We start from the raw sequence: 16,831 nt of genomic DNA, 5'->3' as shown, positions 1-16,831 counted from the left end.
TTTGTAGGCTGTATTTGATGCAAAAAATATTGCACACATTATATATATATATATATATATATATATATATATATATGTGTGTGTAATCGTATGTTTAGGTCTGTCTCGGCTCTGATTAAATGGATCAAAGGTGATCTAGCCGCGACCACTTATTTTGTGCAATTATTGTGGAGCTAATGCATTATTTAATGTAGTTTTAGACTTTGCAAGGTGGACTGGTGGAGTAAAACGGTAAGAAGAGGAATTTGGCTGCTATCTCTAGCAGCAAATCAAATGACTCCGCCACCATGTTGGCACGTATGTGCGTGTATCCAACCGATATGTTTGTTAAGGGTATTAACTGCTTGTCGCAGAAAGAGTGATATGGAGGGAGAGAAGGAGGGGGAGAGAGAGAGATAGAGAGAGAGAGAGAGAGAGAGATGTGGGGGGGGGGGCGCTATGATTTTTTTTATTTTGTTTTTGTTCTGAAGGAAAGGGCTTGTTGCCCAGTGCCTTAACAAACCCCCACGAGACTGGTCCGTGTGATCAAATGTCCCTTCCTATCAACATCAAACTGACGGTTACCAGATAAAACAGTGTGAGCAAGGGGAGGAAATTTCAGAGGTCGGGAGCGACGTTCTAGAAAATAAGGGACTGTGCATAGTGATAAATGAAAGGAGGTGGCAGGGGGGGGAGGCTAAGATAGGGGTGAATACACGCTTACGGTGACGAACAAAAAAGGCAGAGGCTGGAGTGTGTTGGTGACCGACATTTTATTATACGATCTAGGACGTCTGCCTGTACGTTTAGCTGAAGCACTGTCCACAGATAAGGGCGGGGGCCATAAATAACACCGTTATAAATTTCACTCGTTTATTTGGGGCTACTGAGTATGAAGGGGAACTTCTGTCTGTGACACGTTTTTACTGTCATATATCGATTTATTTATTTATTTTGCTTTCTCTCGAAGAACTCGCATTCGTTAGGAGAGAGATCCCCAGAGACACTACTAACAAGTAGCATTTTTGTAGCGACCTAAAACGGCTTTGGTTGCATGATTGAAGGGAGGTGGGTACGATGCCGTTTTCTTGATATGTCATGGTTGTTATTTTTGTCCCTTCAAAGCAAACAAAATTGGTAAGGCACTTTCGGGGTCTCTTGCTTACGGGGTCAGTGCAAATTTGTCGCGATGTGACTTGGCTATTATTTTTTCCCCCCTTTTTACGCGTTCCAGCCCAAAGGCTCTGGCCATTGTTGGCACACTGTCTGTGTCATCACATTTCAATGGCCGTTCTTTTGAGACTGGCTTTTGGTAAAAGAGGGAGTTCGATTGGCACCCACATGTCCAGTGAGGTCACAGATTTGCATAAATCGTGTTAATCTATGTGAATAGAGTGTGATGATGCTACAATGGTCTAATTAAAAGTGCCTCCGTAATCGCTAAAAGCACAGAACCACCGTTTGATGGGTTTATGTCAAAACTACAATTTTCACACTTATAATTGGCTAATTATCATAGCTGGCCTTAATAATAGCTTCAAGTAAAAATGTACACAGATCAAAGGACTTCTTTCGGTACTTTTGATAATAATGATTTAATGAAATGTGCGCTTGGTTTTGTGTCTCAGTATGTACGAGAGTGTTTATGTATTTATATTATTCTACAAAAACAGAAACTGCGAAGTAAATTAAATAACACCTGACGTCCACTGGGAATCACTCCTTCGTTGTTTTATGTACGCCTCATGTTGTCACCACCAGGAGTCGGTTTGTGTATTTGTCTGTATCTCTCTCTTGCCCTTTACAGTTTTTTAAGACAAGGTAAATATTTCTGCTCCCCCCACCGCCCAATCTGTTTTTATATTTTATATTATTGTAATATAACTTTACGAACGTCAGAAATGACGTCGAAGTGTATTTGTTGTTCTTGCTAATAATTTCTATTGCACTGGCACAGGGCCACACACACACACACACACATATATATCTCAAGAGGTGGTGGAAGTCGATTGAATTATCCCGATACACAGCATAATAATGGTTTCAAAATTTTGGTATAAGGCCAACAGATTTTGGTGGGAGGAGAAGGAAGGGCCGATTACATCGACCTCCAGTGCTCAACTGTTACTTATTTTATCGACCTCCGAAAGGACGAAAAGACAAAGTGGACCTCGGCGAAATCTGAACTCAGAACGTAAAGAGCATTTCATCCGATGCGCTAACGATTCTGACGGAATAATAAACCTTTCTACAATAGGCCACAAGGCCTGAAATGTTTTGGGGGGGACGGACCAAGTCGATTTACACCGACCCCTGTACTTGACTGGTACTTATTTTATCGACCCCCGAAAATATAAAAGGCAAAGTGAACCACGGCGAAATTTGAACTCGGAACGTAACGACGGACGAAACGCCCCTAAGCATTGCACCCGGCGTGCTTAACGGTTCCGCCAACTCGCCACCTTACTTGACGTAATAACATAATAACGAGTTATGTATTTGTGCAAATTCAGATAATAATAATAATAATAATGGGTAATGCTGATGTGTAAATTCAGAAAATGTGCAGCACTTGAGCTGCAGTCAACTTGGTAAACAAAGACTTGGTAATGTTCCACAAATCGTAGATGCCTACATACTGAAAGCCTTATCACTTATTTTTTCACTCTGTCTATAATATTACTTTTTACATATGGATGTCATTTAAACCATTACACACAACAGCAGTCAAATACCGGCCCACTCTACCATACAATTATTATTATTATTATTATTATTATTATTATTATTGGCATTGTGTGTTGATACTTCTTTTTTTTTCCGATTCCTACTCAAAGCTATTTACAGATCACAACCATCTCGCGAACCTGCGGTCGGGTCGCAAGGAGAGCTTCGCCCTCCAATGGTTGTGTAAAAATATTACATTTAACAAACAAGAATGCTTCAAGGGTTGGTTGTTTATTTAAATGAAAAAGCAAAAAAAAAAAAAAAAAAAAAAAAAAAAACCTAATTTTCAGCGAAGTTTCGGGGGTGAAATTTTTACATGGATATGAAATTATGAATTTGTAAAAATATTCACATTGCTTTGGATTTAACCCGTGATTAGTTCAGAACGGGATATTTAAAATGCTAATTCTATTTTATTTCCTTTAAGGTGGCGAGCTGGCAGGATCGTTAGCACGCCGGTCGAAAAACTTAGCGGTCGGGCCAGCCAAAGCCTTGTCAACAGATTTGGTGGACGGAAACTGAAGGAATCCCATCATCTATATATATATATATATATATATATATATACATGTGTGTCTTTGTATCTATGCTTGCCTCCTTCCACCGCTTGACAACCCGCGCTGCTGTATTTGCGTCCCCGTAACTTAGCTGTTCGGCAAAAGGGACTGATAGAATAAGTACCAAGCTTAAATATGTTAGGTACTGGGGTCGATTCATCCGACTAAATATTCTCTAAGGCGGTGCCCCAGCTTGGCCGCAGTCAAATGATTGAAACAAGTAAAGGATAAAAGGTGTATGTATGTGTTTGTATTCCCGTCAAGGCATCGCTTGATTGTTGGAAATGAATGTTATTCGTTTCTATAGTCTGAAAAACCGTGTCTGGCTATGGGGATATATTTCCTTGCTTGGAAATAAGCAAGAGTTGGTGACAGTATGGAGCATCCAGCCGTAGAAAATTTCCATCATTAAACTTCGTCCGACCCATGCAAGCATGAAAAAGCAGACGTTAAAACGACGACGATGATGATGACGACGGCAAAATCTTTCACCTCTTTTTACAATCCTCACATCCCCTGCGAGAAATACCGCATTATAGTGTTGTTATTGTTGTTCGACACCTCTAGATCAACACAGACAGAACAGAGTTATAATCAAAGGCAATACAGCCACGACTACCCCTATTTTTTTTTTTTTTTAGAGGCGTGAAAGACGACATTATTCATCGGGCTCTTTCATTTACAAAGACCGTAAAGTTCGAAACTTGGCTGCTATTTTTAGCAATTTGAGCGGTCTAATGTAGAGGTTCCCTTCTCACAAAGTCAAATAAGGAGTGGCGTCTAAGGAAATGTACAATTCTCGAGAGAGAGGGCATGTATTTGCTTTTAACTGTCGCGTGTGTGAAGGGGGGTATGGGATGCTACCAGTTAGCTTCTGCGCTTAATTGAGTTATCCTGCTTCCTTTGAGACAACTGACCCCCTCTCACTTAAAATACTTCTGTTTTACATTTTAGTGTCTAGAATCAGTGAGAGAATCTGGAAGGAACAGAATTTATTACTAACAATGTAACTCCATAAAATACCGAGACCCAGTTTCAGTAACTTGACAGTAATAAATATATATCATGTACTTTGTTTTGTCTTGGTATAAAAGATGGGCTTCAGCAAATATTCTGCTCAACACCACAGATTTGCTTGTCAATTGTTTGACCTTAACCAGTTGAGCATGTCCCTTGGTGGCTGACGATATGTGCATCTCTGATCATGAGCAGAAGTAGTGGGGGAGCATCATAGCCATGTGTTGAGAGGAATTCTTTGGGGTTTGGATAATTCACCTTTGGAAACACGGGTGTTTCGTTCAAAATCTTTAAACAACCCTTATTCAAGGACCTTTTGAGCAGGATGGGCTACTGGACCTGAAGAAAATTCTAACTGGGCCCCACCTGCGCTGTTTATCTTGATATGAGATCACCATATCGCGCACATAGGGTTGTGATGCACGTGTCTGGTGTAACCTTATCAGACGGGTAGTCATGATGGGTATATTGGGCTTCGTATATTTTACCCCAGTGTCACTTTGATGACATGCACTGCTCTCTCACTCAATAATAATAATAATGATAATAATAATAATCCTGTCTACTATAGGCACAAGGCCTGAAATTTAGGGGGAGGAGATTAATCGATTACATTGACCCCAGTGTTTCACTGGCGTTTAATTTATCAACCCCTAAAGGACAATAGGCAAAGTCGACCTCCGCGGAATTTGAACTCAGAACGTAAGGACGGACGAAACGTTGCTAAGCATTTTGCCCGGCGTACAAACGATTCTGCCAGCTCGCCGCTTTACAATATTTATGATATTGGTTTCAAATTTTGACACAAGGCCAGCAACTCCGAGGAAGTGGGGTGAGTCAATAACATCGACCCCAGTAACTATTTTATCGACCTCGAAAGGATGAAAGGCAAAGCCGACCTCAGTGAAATTTGAACTCGGAACAAACAACATGAATAATTCTTTCTAATTTTGACAGAAGATCAGCAATTTTGAAGGGATGAGACAAGTCAAGTGCTAAGATCAATCGACCTTGGCGGAATCTGAACTCAGACCATAGAGCTGGAAGGAATGCCACTAACCATTTTGTTCGACGCACTAATGATTCTGCTAACTGATTTTATCGAATCCCTCCGCCAGTACTTGATTGGTACTTTAAGTCATCGGCATTTATTCGCTGTGTATCCTACATTGGATTGCAGCATCCAATGTGTCCTTTCATTTTTATTTCTGAAGCGGCAAGGTATAACTTGAAAGATTTAGTTGCTATTTCTAGCAGGTCGAGTGACTGCGTAGTAGGCTTCCTCGTTGGCCGTGTCCTATTTCTACCACCATTCCCACCCCCAACATTAAAAAAATTTTCTTTATCTTTGTCGTAGGAGTAAAGTGGGAGTCGGTAGATAAACAAATATATGTACACATATATTTGCGACGACCACCGATGGAGCTCAGAAAGTTAAAACTTTTCACTCGTCGTTAGATTTGCCTTCATCATATACTGCAATTTAAAACAGTCATTTTGCATTCAGCAGAAGAGGTTCCGGAATTTACGTAAGATCTCTCTTCCCCCACCCACTCTCACCCTCTCTCTCGTATTAAGGTCAGCGTAGCCTAACCGTACCAAAGAACGGTTATGAAGCAGCAGCCTGAATTCTTGACAGCTGACAACTGAAGAATCAGCCAGGCTAACTAACGCACAGCACAATAAGATGAAAAGCTAGCCAATTGTTAAAATACTCACTAAACAATTCCATGTCTCGGGACCACCTACGCACACACACACACACATACATACACACTCTATACAGTGACCCTTCTACACACAACTACGGCTGATAACAGAGTCGTGAGACCAATAGGTCCTCCACACACACATTTTTTCCATACACTATTACATCAAGTGCATGTATATACACTTATTCACAAATGTATATAAAACATACACGCATGCGAAATGTATCGCGCAACATACATTTCAGAGAGAGTCGATTCAATATGCTGTACTCTTCCTCTACGAAATTGGCCTCGTGCCTAACCAAACGTGTGTGTGTGTGTGTGTGAATGAGAGAGAGAAAGAGAAACAGAGATACTCTGTGTGTGTGTGTGTGTGTAAATGCGAGCGCGCGTTTATAATGAGGAAAGGAGAAGACGAATAAGCAATGCCAGCAGTTATTTTCAATTAAGACGAGAGCATGACATGAGAGCACGAAAGCAAACTTAAGCAAACGACTATGTCCGATCTAAATGTCACCAAAGATCCACTTAGTACGTGATTACTTCACCGAGGATCGACTTTGCTTCGCGGGTGAGGCGTGTGGAGGGAGGGAGGGAGGGAGGGAGGGAGTATTGGTAGATAAGTCAGTTATACACTATCTATTTATTCGTTATTCACACAGCGACGCTCCCTAGTTTGAAATCTGTAGACTTGTTTTTAAATTGCAGTACATGAAGAAGACAAGCCTGGCGACGAGTGAAAAGTTTTAACTTTTCAAAGAGCCTTTAAAAAAATAAATAAAAATCAGCTTTGATCTATCTGAACTACGTATTTTTTAGGTGTACTATTTTCGCGGTGGTCTTCGTGGCTGAGCGATATACACCATAAATCAATGAAATGAAAGATCATCCGAAGGTTTCGAGTTCAATCTCCACTAAAGGTAGTATTTTAAAAACAAAAAAACCGTAGAACAACTAAGAGTTATCGTGACCCAGGTGGATCCGGTTCCCAGGAACTAACGGCACCGAAATACTTTCTTGATGGGAGTTCTTCTGAAGGTTTCTCCTGCTGTTCCCGGAGCAAATTGGACAACAGACATATTGAAACACCGCCATCAAGAGCTTTTTTTTTTTAGTCGCTCGTGTTGACGCCAATACTTATTTCAGTCTAGTACTCACTTTATCGAAATCGAACGGTCAAACGGAAAGAGACAGCATAAACAACACCGGTCGGATCCAGGATAAAGAACATGAACAAGGAAACACATAGATATGCACGCACGGCGGGTTTCTCCACAGCTTCCGCCTCCCAAATACCAATTATAAGCGTTTGATTAACCGGAGTATCTGGGGTGGAGAGGTCAATTTATTCGTCCGAAAAGTATTTCAATCCGGTGCCACAGCATGGCCGCTGCCAAATGACAGAACCAAATAAAAGAATAAAGATGCCGAAACGCTAAAACGATAGATAATCAGTGCAATGGACCTACTGAATGAGTTGAGAAGGTAGTTGAGAACCATTATTATTGTCTCAGCTATTTCACACCTGTTTTCAGATCGATAGCCAAGGGAAATATAAGTGTGTAATGGTTCTGTCGTTTTCAACAAAAAGAACGACCAACCGCCAATAAAGTGCAACCGAAGGTGGGTCATGAATTTGGCCCGGCCCACATGAAGCCTTACCTCTACTCTGCAGCACTCAATAAAATTGACTGCTATTTATTTTATTTATTTATCAATTTATTAATTTTTACCACAGCTGAATCTGTATTTTTCACACAAAATTTGGAACCTTGCAGCAGACTTCGTTTCAGCCGACAGGAAAGGCAACTTCCATCTCTATTTTAAAGAGAACATCGTGTATTTGGTTTAAAAAAAAAATTTTTTATTATTATTTCCTGTGGGATTTTTCTGCTATAGAAACTGAACGACTTTCAAGGACGTGTGCTTAGGGAATTTCGTTATGAATTTCGCTAGCTGACTCTTTCAGCCGATCTCGCCAATGCTACACGTTCCAACACTCATTACTGCCTACGCGTTCAGCTGTTCCCAACGTCTAGAACGCACCAGTCCATGTATGACGAGCCAACTAGAGAAGTGCCGTTGTGGTCGACTTTGCCTTTCATCCTTTCGGGGTCGATGTAATCGACTTAATCCCTTTGTCTGTCCTTGTTTGTCCCCTCTATGTTTAGCCCCCTTGTGGGCAATAAAGAAACAAGAAACGTTAGCACGCCGGACGAAATGCTTAGCGGGTACTTTGTCTGTCTTTACGTTCTGAGTTCAAATTCCGCCGGGGTCGACTTGGCCTTTCATCCTTTCGGGGTCGATAAATTAAGTACCAGTTATGTACTGGGGATCGATGTAATCGACTTAATCCCTTTGTCTGTCCTTGTTTGTCCCCTCTATGTTCAACCCCCTTGTGGGCAATAAAGAAACAAGAAACGTTAGCACGCCAGAAGAAATGCTTAGTGGTACTTTGTCTGTCTTTACGTTCTGAGTTCAAACTCCGCCGGGGTCGACTTTGCCTTTCATCCTTTCGGGGGTCGATAAATTAAGTACCAGTTGCGTACTGGAGTCGATCTAATCGACAGCCCCACACCTCAAAAATTTCGGGCATTGGGCTTAGAGCAGAAAAGAAAAGGACGAGCACTACCCAAAGCACAAAAAATGCGTGGGCTGAACTAACGAGTTAACTTATAGAAACTAACTACGGCACACAAACTTGCCTAAATCTGTGAACTTTTACTAAACAATTTTTGCCGTCACAGACAACTACTAGTTTTCCTCGGACTCAGCTTTTTATCTATTTTTATCTAAATTGGAGTGGACCAGTGGGTGAGAGGGAGAGAAGGAACGAAAGACAGCAAATGTAGAGAGTGAGTCAGTAAGTTGCATTGTGTAAGAGTGGAAAGCGATACTTGTGAGTGACGATTGTGATCTCTGGCTTAATTAGTTTAGTAGTCCAGTAGTTCCACCGCTTGTTCATTAACAATCAGCTGTATAATCACGTGCTAATGAAATGGCAGTTTAGCTATTACTTCGGTCGCGGTAATGAGAGAAATAATAACGGTATCCAATAGCTGAAAATACTTTCGACCCAACAACAAGCCAGCAGAAACGGTGTTAAGCAAGCCAGTCGGAGGAGCTGTCACGTGAGAAGTTGTTTCGATCCGGGACTTTACATTTCACCTCACCTCTTACTTCATTTATGTCGTATCACACTTTTTAAATCCCCTCCTCCTCCTAGGCATTTGTGCTCAATATGTACAAGGCATGCCCATGTGGCTAAAAAGCTCGCTTTGGGACCACGCGGTTTCGGTTTCAGTCCCATCGCGCGGCACCTTAGGCAAAATAATAAGTGTCTTCTACTATAGCTTCAGGCCAACCAACACCATGAGTAAATTCGGTAGATGGAAACTGTATGGAATCTCGCCGTGTAAACAAAGAAATAAATACCTTTGTGTCTGTTCGTCCCATTCCACACCGGTTGGTAACCGGTCTTGGTTGGTTTACTGCCTCGTAACTTAGCGATACGGCAAAAAAGAACCGACAGAATAAGTACTATACTTAAAAGAAGAAAAAAAAACCCCATAAGTATTGGGATCGATTTGTTGGATTAAAATCCTCTAAGACGATGCCCCAGCATGGTCGCAGTCCAATCACTGAAACAAGCGAAATATAAAAGATCTTAAAAAATCAAAAGCAATATAATCAGGTGGGGTGGCACAAATGGCTCCTAACAAGACAACAAATTCTTCGTTACCAAATCCATCCACATTTGTCTGTATGTTTTCTGATGCCATAGTTGTCGTCCTTGTGCAGGAACATAGTTTTACTTTCCAGCAATAGGGAGCAGTTTACTCGTAATATTAAACTAGTGAAAAGTGGTGAGCTGGCACAATCGTTAGCATGCCGGACACAAATGCTGAGCGGCATTTCGTCCGTCTGTACGTTCTGGGTTCAAATTCCGCCGAGGTTGACTCTGCCTATCATCGTTTCGAGGATCGATAAAATAATTACTAGTTGAGCACTTGGGTCGACTTAATCGACCTTCACCCCTCTCCCGAAATTGCTGGCCTTGTGCCGAAATCTGAAACCAATTTCAAACTAGTAGTCCCGGCGCTTCCCCGTCGATATCAATTCATTCGGTAGCCAACCTTACAAATATTTATAATAATAAATATAAGCTATATTGCTACGCAACTAATACACGAGGCAACCCGGGGGGGGGGGGGTTGCACCGAAATTTAACGCTGAAGGAGGGGGTGCGACTTATATACGAGTAAATATGGTATGTGTGTGTGTGTGGAATTCAAAATGTTTGCCGCAAGACACACTTCTATGAGTTAAATTCAAGAACTCGATGCAAGTGCAAAACATAATTACATTATATTTTTAGATACATTACGGAAGGGCATTAACTAGTCATTCAAACCTTTGGCCTAAAAATAACTATAGTTACTAACTTTTAACTGCAGTTAACTTCCTCGATGCTATCTCAAGATTTAATTACTAACTTAATCCTTTTGGAAACCTCTCATAATTGAAAAAAAAAAAAAAAAAAAAGAAAGTCACCAATATTAGTAGAATGGTTTCCAATTTCTCTTCATATAAAAACATATTTGATAAGATCGACCCCCACAATGAAGCTTTGTGGATTCAAGGACAAAAGTACCCACTTGCCTAATTCCCTCACAGCTAGGAAAAACGGGCTATATTATCATATAGTTCACAAATCCTTTCCTCTCCAAGTACAGTTGTACCACAAACACGGAGAATACAATACCCTAGGTCTCCACCCGCCCTCCAAACACTGCGGCCATGTAGTTGTAGGAACGCCAACGAAAGACTACTAAATATGTCTTGCCCAAATTTACGAAGCAGACGTTAATTCCCAAAAGAAAAAAAAGCAACAAAACCTCGATACGGTACGTAGACGATATATAAGCATGACTGAAGTAAAGTTCAAGGAAAGATTCAACAACCATCCTCATTCAGACAAATCGGTGTGAGTATTTAGCCAAGTCCCGATACAGCTTGGCACCAGTGACATCGCTACTCATTTCTACAGCTGAATGAACTGGAGCAACGTGAAATAAAGTGTATAATTCATATAGAAATATGATACCCGAAAACGATTAGAGAACACACTGTTCGAAAGACAAAATAATAATAAAAAAAAGATGACGTTTATAAATCAGAAGAGTTATTAGGCTATTGCCAATACCATCACGTCAACGACCAACCCTACCGTCATCCTCCCAATACTACCAACTAAAAAAGGTTTAATAAATTTAAGACTGTCAACGGTTTGTATCTTTAAACTTGGCGATTTATTTAACTTTCCGTGTTGAAATGTTAACAAGGACAAAATTGTAGTGAGGTGAGGGAGATAAACTAATAGCTTTAAGAAAATGCACCGAAGTATCATTTATTGGTTTCGTTTCATTTTCTTTGCTAATCCCCATTCCGTCACGGCTAGCACTCAGAAATACTTTTGGACAATAAATTGCAGTGAGCTGACTGACAGCTGTTTACTCAAAAAATGGTATCGTATACCAAGTTGTCTCCCAACGAGAAGGGGAGTGTAGTGAAATGACTGCACCTTGGAAGTGAAAAATGCTTGCAAGTTTTTAAGTTTGTCGAGCGCTTGTTGTTGTTCCACGAGGATCGTTTTTACTCGAGTGATTCGTTTAAAACGAAACTGGCAGAAAGCAAAACGAACGAAACAGAACCCTGCCACAGCAGACCTAAAAGAAGATGATCTTTAACTTCTCATTCACTGTAAACCAGCAGTATCTGTGTAATAACTCTTGCTGTTTTAATTTCAAAGGGACTCTGATTAAGCATGACCTATAATAAAGACGTTGTAGCTAATAGTGGTAAGAAATATGTTCCAATGTAACTTATTTACAGCGAGATGGACCGAGTCGGCAAATATTGATCATGTACTGAAAGCATTGTTGGGATACGAACAGAACAACAAGCTGTTCGATCTGTAGGAGGCCGGCTGTTACTACTCAACACAATGTACTCCCCGCCAGCATTCCTAATGAAGTTTCTTGTATTATAATCTCAATCACATCGGAGAGGCTTTATAGAAAGTATTCTGGACTTTAGTATAGACCAGTGGGTCTCAAACGGATTGCATATAAGATTTTTATTCTTAAAATCTATGGGCAATAAACTAGCTTATACTTCTATAATACACCAAATATTTAGATTTTCTTTTTACAGTTCTTAATAATATTTAATCATAAAAACACAGTAAGATTATATTCGAGGGGGTCCTGAAAAGTTTCTGATTTTAAAGGTGTCGCGAAAGGCCTGGTTGGAAGCCCAATCTTCCGAGTAATTTTTACAGGTTTAAGAAAAACTGAAGGACAGTTGCAATAAGTGTGTGAATCTGAGAAGGAGAATATGTTGAATAAAATCATAATTAACTGATCTTCCTGTGTTTTCTTTTATCCAAAGCCAGGAACTTTTCAGCCTCCCTTCGTACGGTGAATGACTATGGAAGTCCAGAGAAGTAAAATAGGACAGTCCACTCTAATCACTTTTATTCCCAAGTTGCCAAATTATTGTAAACAGGAATCGTATTTAGTCGCATCCAAAGGTTCACAGTCTAAAGAAATAAAAGCGTTTTAGTTACACGGTACCATTTAGTCCAACTGCTAAAAATACCACCTACCTCCAGTACGAGACTAGCAATTCTGAGTAGAGGGTGCCACAAGTCGATTACATCCACTCCAGTACTTAACCGGAAACTTTATTTTTATCGACTACCAGAGGTATGAACGGCGAAGCTGGCCCAGGCGGAATTTGAACTCAGAACGTAGCGAATCGGAAGACATGCCGCGAGGCAATTTTGTCTGACATTCCAACTAGTCTGCTGGCACGCTTACTTCCCCCGTTTGTTCTCATGACGAGAAAACAAAATAGAGGTTACATCCGCATAACTCTTCCTTCCTTCTTCGCCATGGTGTCGAATAAATTAAAATGATGACTAAAAACCATCACACTTTAATTAAACATGGCAATCTCTTCGCTCCTGTTCCAATCATCACAGTTCCCCCGAGAAAAACACTGCGTTAATCAGTGCTTTGGTTCCGAATACTCTGAACTAAAAATATATTTTTCTTTTTTGTCATTTACTTATTTCAGTCATGAGATTGTGGCCATGCTAGAGCAATGCCTTGAAGGGCTTTAGTCGGTGATCTTACGGTACGAGTCCTAAATATCGGCCCTTTTCCGTAAAAAGTGTCTTTGGCGATCTTTACCAAAGATCGGCCTTTTCCGTAACACCCGCACGATCTTCACTACGGTGTTAGGGTTACGGTTACGGTTAGGGACGGAATTCCCTAACGCAAACCCTAAAACGTAAACCTAACCCTAACTCTAAACCCTTCAAAATAAATCGCACTCTCTGTATGTCTTTCGCTGTTATGACGTCGTTTCCCTGTTTCTCTCCAACACTTTTTACGGAAAAGGCCGATATTTAGGACTCGTACCGAAAGATCGCCCTTTAGTCGAACAAATCGACTCTAGTACAAATAAAACCGACACTGGTTGTCAAGCAGTGTGGCAAACAAACACACACACACGACGAGCTTCCACATAGTTTCCGTCAACCAAATTCACTCACGCGGCGTTGGTTGGCCCAGGTGTTAGAAATCACGCGCTCAAAACGCCGCACATTCGGACTGAACCAGAAACCGTGTGGTGGCAAACCAATCTTCTTAACCTCAGAGCCACGCTTGCGTCAATTACGCATGGTGTTAAGCTCAGCAATTAAAGAACGCAGTGGAAATGGCTAACTAAATGCCTGGCGCTATTCGGCTACGTTTCTTTACGTTCCGAGTTGAAATCCGCCTATGTCGACTTTGTCTTTCACTCTTTCTCCCTGGGATCGATAAAATATATATCAATCATATAATGGAATCGAGACTCAATCGATTTTAGCCATTCTCTTGGCTTGTACTAATGTAAGAAATCATTATTTCCAGACTATCCAACAAGAAAACACACGTGCCAGCGACGTGTCATGCACGCGGTTGTTTGACTTGCTAGAAATAGTAGTCAAATTTCTCTACTCTATTGTGATGCAATGGCAACGGATCGGAAGATTCCGGGTTCGAATCTTGGCAAGCTCGTCAATATTCTAATAGGTGCAGGCGTGGCTGTGTGGTAAGAAGCTTGCTTCCCAACTAAATGGTCCCAGGTTCAGTCCCAGTGTAACACCTTGGGCAAGTCTCTTCTATAGCCTCAGGCTGACCAAAACCTTGTGAGTGGATGTGGTAGAAGCTCGTCGTACATTTGTGTGTGTTCTTTGGGTCTGTGTCCCCCACCTCCTCTTGACAACCGGTGTTGGTGTATTTACGTCCCCGTAACTTAGCGGTTCAGCAAACAGACTGATAGAATAAGTACCAGGCTTTACAAGATAAATAATAAGTCCTGGGGTTGATTCCTTCGATTAAAGTTCTTCAAAGTGGTGCCCCAGCATGGCCGCAGTCTCGTGACCGAAGTAAAAGATAAATGATGGAAGATACCCTTGTCTTTCCTTCGTAGCATAGCCACGAATGGAGATGAGGCAAGTGTACCTGGGGTTAGGTAACTGCTTCTGGAAAAACAGCGCAGGCACAGAAAAAGTGGGTTACAATTACTGTCCCTCCAATAATTGGACAAACGACAAAAAAAAAAACGAGGGGGGGGGCAATCAACCTTTAATAACACAGGTTGATCACATCAGGAATCCCTCTGAACAAAGACCTGCTCAATCAGAGCCAGTTTACAGCTAATCAACACCCCCAGTCTTTGTGATAAAGCCCCAATCCTATCTCATACTTATATAGGAAAGTGGGTTATACATCATTAGATGTACACCTGACTTTCCTATATTAAATTAGGAATTGAACTGAACACTGAACTCCAGACTATCAACACAAACAACATTTATTCATGGTGGAAAATATACATCTTTAATCTTGTTTGTTGAGACGTCTTCGGTGTATCAGAACATGGTTGTTGGGACGTTGGTATATTGATGTGAGCTGTCTAGCGTGAGTTCGAAAGATGGAGAGACAGCTAGACACGTCCTTGCTCAATCGCTGGCCAGCAAGAAAGAGGTCGATCAAAGCGGGAAAGCTTGGTTGTTGAATTCCACGCATGCGTGAGACTACGCATGCGCACGTCGTTACTACACTTATTTCCAATATAAGAATAAATGATACATCAGTGACGGCCTATTTTGATTGTCTGAGGTTTGTGTATTGAACAGATTTGAAGATTGATTTTTAAGTATTTCCCTCAATGTAGGAATAGTCTTGATTAATTCATGTCTCTGGCCAACAATTGCTCTCGGTCATTATATTATATTGTTAGGCCTATTAGTGTACAATTCTATTATTATTACAGACCTAACAAGAACGGTAAAGAGTATCAGACCTTCGCTGAGAAGGCCTGATAAGACTGAAACCCGTCCCAGTTTGCCAATATCTTTACTTTGCTGTCGCCGCAAGGCTATATATGTTTTAAATTAAGATTTCGGTTTTGTGAACCCAGTTTGATTTTTCCGAGATTTGGGGTTGTCACTTCAACATGGAACATGTTATCAGCGCGAGAAGAGAGTCTTACAGCGATTTAATCAACCCCAGAAAAGTGAACGGTAAACTCACCCCTCGTAGAATTTGAACACAGAACGTAAAGTGGAATAGCAACCAAGTCATTAAAACATTTGTAGTTATATAGCCCTAGGTCAATACTGATTAACCACAACTGGAGGGGGAGACATTCCAGTCGTGATCCCCCTCGTCTTATTATTTTTCCCAATACATAGTGTATTAATGGATGACTATATGTGTGTGTGTCTCCGCCATCGCTTGACAATCGATGCTGGTGTGTTTATGTCACCCGTAGCTTAGCGGATCGGCAACAGACACCGATAGAATAAGTACTAGGCTTACAAACAATAAGCCTGAGGATGATTTCTTCTACTAAAACCCTGTAAGACGGTGCTCCAGCATGGCCGCAGTCGAATAACTGAAACAAGTGACAGAAGAAAAGAATATATATATATTCCACTATATTTATTCAGTGCGAAGTACACACTACGAACGTATGTATTTCCGTGCACATCTCAGAGCGCATAAAACAATATATACATATATGCGTACACACATATACACATAAACCTGAAATGTCTATCGACACAAGGAAATATACATATATATATATGTATGTATGTATGTACATTGTATATATGAAAAAGACGTGCTGTGTGTAAAATAAAGAGTGTGTGTGTGTAGAACAGAGAGAGAGAGAGAGAGAGACGTACAGAAAGGAAAGCGGAAACGAGAAAGAAATAAAATTTAATACCAACAGCAAAATTAACTGAAAACCAGGAGTTTCTTTCTGCAAAATACGTGCTGACGGAAAATCAATTAAAAAAAAAAAACTTGCTTCTCTGATATATATATATATATATGTATATATATATACACACACACATATATATACATACATACGTGCATGCATACACACACACATATATATATATATATATATATATATATATATATATACACACACATATATATGCATGATTAAATACATGCATGCATATATATGCATGCATACATACATACACACACACATGCATGCATGTATACATACATACATACAAACACATATATATATATATATGAGCGTGAGTCGTCTAAGAGTCCATAAGATGCATTCGTATATCTGTCAATGCATATATATATATATATATATATATATATATATATATATATATATATATATATATATATAAATGTGTGTTTATGTGGGCATACATACATGCATGCATGCATGTATGTA

The 16,831-nt window shown here is 40.4% G+C and overlaps 1 protein-coding gene and 1 long non-coding RNA gene across 3 annotated transcripts in view; both read right to left on the bottom strand.

The window, feature by feature from the left end:
• The window catches only part of LOC106869286 (uncharacterized), a 278,508-nt gene that overhangs the window by 244,347 nt on the left and 17,330 nt on the right, over positions 1–16,831 (bottom strand). The gene's annotated exons all lie outside the window — the stretch shown is intronic.
• Positions 4,525–10,663, bottom strand: LOC149131592 (uncharacterized). The gene is made up of 2 exons (XR_016237490.1): positions 6,744–10,663; positions 4,525–5,720 (listed from the first exon to the last, which is right to left on the bottom strand). It is a non-coding gene; the product is annotated as an uncharacterized LOC149131592 (long non-coding RNA).

The sequence above is a fragment of the Octopus bimaculoides genome, chromosome 20 (assembly GCF_046866305.1).
Source record: "Octopus bimaculoides isolate indiv1 chromosome 20, ASM4686630v1, whole genome shotgun sequence".
Lineage (NCBI taxonomy): Eukaryota > Metazoa > Mollusca > Cephalopoda > Octopoda > Octopodidae > Octopus > Octopus bimaculoides.
Note: the sequence above shows the minus strand (reverse complement) of the source record. Positions and strands in the feature narration are given on the sequence as shown.